The 3324-nt window shown below is 34.4% G+C and overlaps 1 non-coding gene across 1 annotated transcript; it reads left to right on the forward strand.

Annotated features, from left to right (window-relative positions):
* Nucleotides 1–2690: 2690 nt before the first annotated feature.
* LOC139856709 (small nucleolar RNA R71) lies at nucleotides 2691–2797 on the forward strand. Its single transcript, XR_011762171.1, has one exon. It is a non-coding gene; the product is annotated as a small nucleolar RNA R71 (small nucleolar RNA).
* Nucleotides 2798–3324: the final 527 nt, after the last annotated feature.

The following is a 3324-nucleotide window of genomic DNA, read 5'->3' on the forward strand; positions in this document are numbered from 1 at the left end:
CGATGAACACCATAAAATTGGATATACGCCGTCGTAGTGAAACCGGGGGCTGTTTTGGTTTGGATAATTAAAAACTATGATAAACTTTAATTTAAAAGTTGTTCTTCTGGGAAAATGATTTTTCATATGAACATGAAACTATATCCAAAAATCTTGGTTAAACTCAAAGTGAAAGTATGTTTTTCAAAATGGTCATCAAGATGTCGTTCTTTCGATGGAAATGACTACCTCTTTAGTAATTGACATGTAACTTAAATTTCCGACTATAAACCTTTACTTTTTCTGTTTGGATTCTTAAATTAGAGTTCAATATGAAACCATAGCAATTTGATTCACTCAAAACGGATTTAAAATGAAGAAGTTATGGGTAAAACAAGATTGGATATTTTTGATCTTTTTAGCTACGGGAAATGTTTAGCAAATCTATACAAATCATATCCTAGCTAACTTATATTGTATTATACATGTATTCTAATATATTATGTAATCTTGGGATACCATAGACACGTATGCAAATGTTTTGACATATCATATCGACTCATGTATATATATTATTTGGAACAACCATAGACACTCTATATGCAGTAATGTTGGAGTTAGCTATACAGGGTTGAGCTTGATTCCAAAAATATATATACTTTGAGTTGTGATCTAGCCTGAGACGTGTATACACTGGGTCGTGGATTGATTCAAGATAATATATATATCGATTTATTTCTGTACATCTAATTGGGGACAACTAGTTGTAGGTTACTAACGAGGACAGCTGACTTAATACACTCAAATCTTTAAAACATAATAAAAATGGTTGTAATTATATTTTGATCATACTTTGATATATATGTACATATTTGTATAGGTTCGTGAATTGATCCGTGGCCAAGTCTTATTTCCGAGGAAGGAAATATCTGTGAAAGTGAGTTATAGTCCCACTTTTAAAATCTAATATTTTTGAGATGAGAATACATGCAAGTTTTATAAATGATTTACAAAATAGACACAAGTACGTGAAACTACATTCTATGGTTGAATTATCGAAATCGAATATGCCCCTTTTTATTAAGTTTGGTAATCTAAGAATTAGGGAACAGACACCCTAATTGACGCGAATCCTAAAGATAGATCTATTGGGCCTAACAAACCCCATCCAAAGTACCGGATGCTTTAGTACTTCGAAATTTATATCATATCTGAAGGGTGTCCCGGAATGATGGGGATATTCTTATATATGCATCTTGTTAATGTCGATTACCAGGTGTTCACCATATGAATGATTTTTTTATCTCTATGTATGGGATGTGTATTGAAATATGAAATCTTGTGGTCTATTGTTACGATTTGATATATATAGGTTAAACCTATAACTCACCAACATTTTTGTTGACGTTTAAAGCATGTTTATTCTCAGGTGAATACTAAGAGCTTCCGCTGTTGCATACTAAAATAAGGACAAGATTTGGAGTCCATGTTTGTATGATATTGTGTAAAAACTGCATTCAAGAAACATATGTCGATGTAATATATTTCTATTGTAAACCATTATGTAATGGTCGTGTGTAAACAGTATATTTTAGATTATCATTATTTGATAATCTACGTAATGTTTTTAAAACCTTTATTGATAAAATAAAGGTTATGGTTGTTTTAAAAATGAATGCAGTCTTTGAAAAACGTCTCATATAGAGGTCAAAACCTCGCAACGAAATCAATTAATATGGAACGTTTATAATCAATATGAACGGGACATTTCATATGGTGCCACCACTGGCTTTACATACTCGGTTAGTGGTGGTGGCGTAACTTCTTCATTGTTACTCACATCTAAAACCTTCCCATCTTCTGATGCTGGTTTTTCAGAATTCGTTGAAACCATATTAACATTCTCATTCCGAGGATTTACTTCAGTATTACTCGATAGCTTTCCTTGTTCCCTCTCACTCATCATGCTAGCAAGAGTACCTACGTGTTTTTCTAGATTCAAAATGGAAGCTTGTTGAGTTCTTAATGACTAATCAAACCTTTCATTTATTTGGGTTTGAGATGTAATAAATTGTGTTTGAGATTCCATTAACTTTGCCATCATTTCTTCCAGATTTGGCTTTTTCTCTTCGATTTTTTGTGGTGATTTATACAAGCTAGGTCTTTGTTGATTGAAAGTGTTGTTTTGAGTTGGTTGGTTATTCGGACCTTGTTGGTTATACGAGTTATTGTTGGGTCCATTTGGATTGTAAAGAATGTTTTGATTTCGATTGAAGTTTGGCCTTGGCGGTTGATAATTATTTTGATAATTATTTCCCGGCCTTTGGCTCATGTTGGAAACATTCTCACGTTGTTCCATCGTTTGCTCGATGTGACAATCTTTCATTAAGTGTGGTCCACCGCATTGCTCACAATTGATTCATATTGCGTGAATATCTTTAGTCATCTTTTCCATTCGTCTCTCAAAAGCATCTATTTTTGCGAAAACGGAATCAAAGTCATGGCTAGAATCGGCTCTAGCCACTTTAGATGAACGGAAAATATCTTTTTCTTGGTGCTACTCATGTGAGTGGGAGGCAGTGTTATCAATAATTTTGTAAGCTTCAGTTGCGGTTTTCTTCATAATGGAACCACCATCTGCTATATCGATGTCTTTTCGTGTAGCAATGTTGATACTTTGGTAGAATATTTGTACTATTGGATAAGTATCTAAACCGTGTTGAGGACATCCTCTCAAAAATTTTCTGAATCTTGTCCACGCCTCATATAGAGTTTCATTTGACTTTTGTGTGAACGTAACAATTTCTCCTTGAAGTCTCACGGCTTTAGATGCCGGAAAGAATTGTTTAAGAAATTTTTCAACTAACACATCCCATGTATCAATCGCCCCTTCAAGTAACGATTCCAACCAATCTTTGGCTTCTCCCTTTAAAGCCCAGGGAAATAACATGAGATAGATCTGTTCATCCTCCACTTCTCGGATTTTAAATAGAGTACAAATCCTATTAAAGGTACGAAGATATTTGTTTGGATCTTCCTTCGGCGTACCACTATATTGGCATTGATTAGTTACCATGTGTAGGATTTGTCCCTTGATTTCATAATCTGGCGCATTGATGTCTGGCTTAATAATGGCGTGACCTTGGCCTGTGCGTGTGGCTCTCATTCGGTCTTCCATACTTAGAGGTTCAGTTACTTCCATAATTGAATTTATTGAATACGAATCACTAGAGGATTCTGATTTCACGGTTTGTAGTTCAGGAGGAATGATTAGTGGTTCAGAATCTTGGAATTGTCCTTGAATATCCTCCGAATTCTCAATTATGAGGTCGGGTTCAAAAAATG

The sequence above is a fragment of the Rutidosis leptorrhynchoides genome, chromosome 6 (genome assembly GCF_046630445.1).
Source record: "Rutidosis leptorrhynchoides isolate AG116_Rl617_1_P2 chromosome 6, CSIRO_AGI_Rlap_v1, whole genome shotgun sequence".
In the NCBI taxonomy this organism is placed as follows: Eukaryota; Viridiplantae; Streptophyta; class Magnoliopsida; order Asterales; family Asteraceae; genus Rutidosis; species Rutidosis leptorrhynchoides.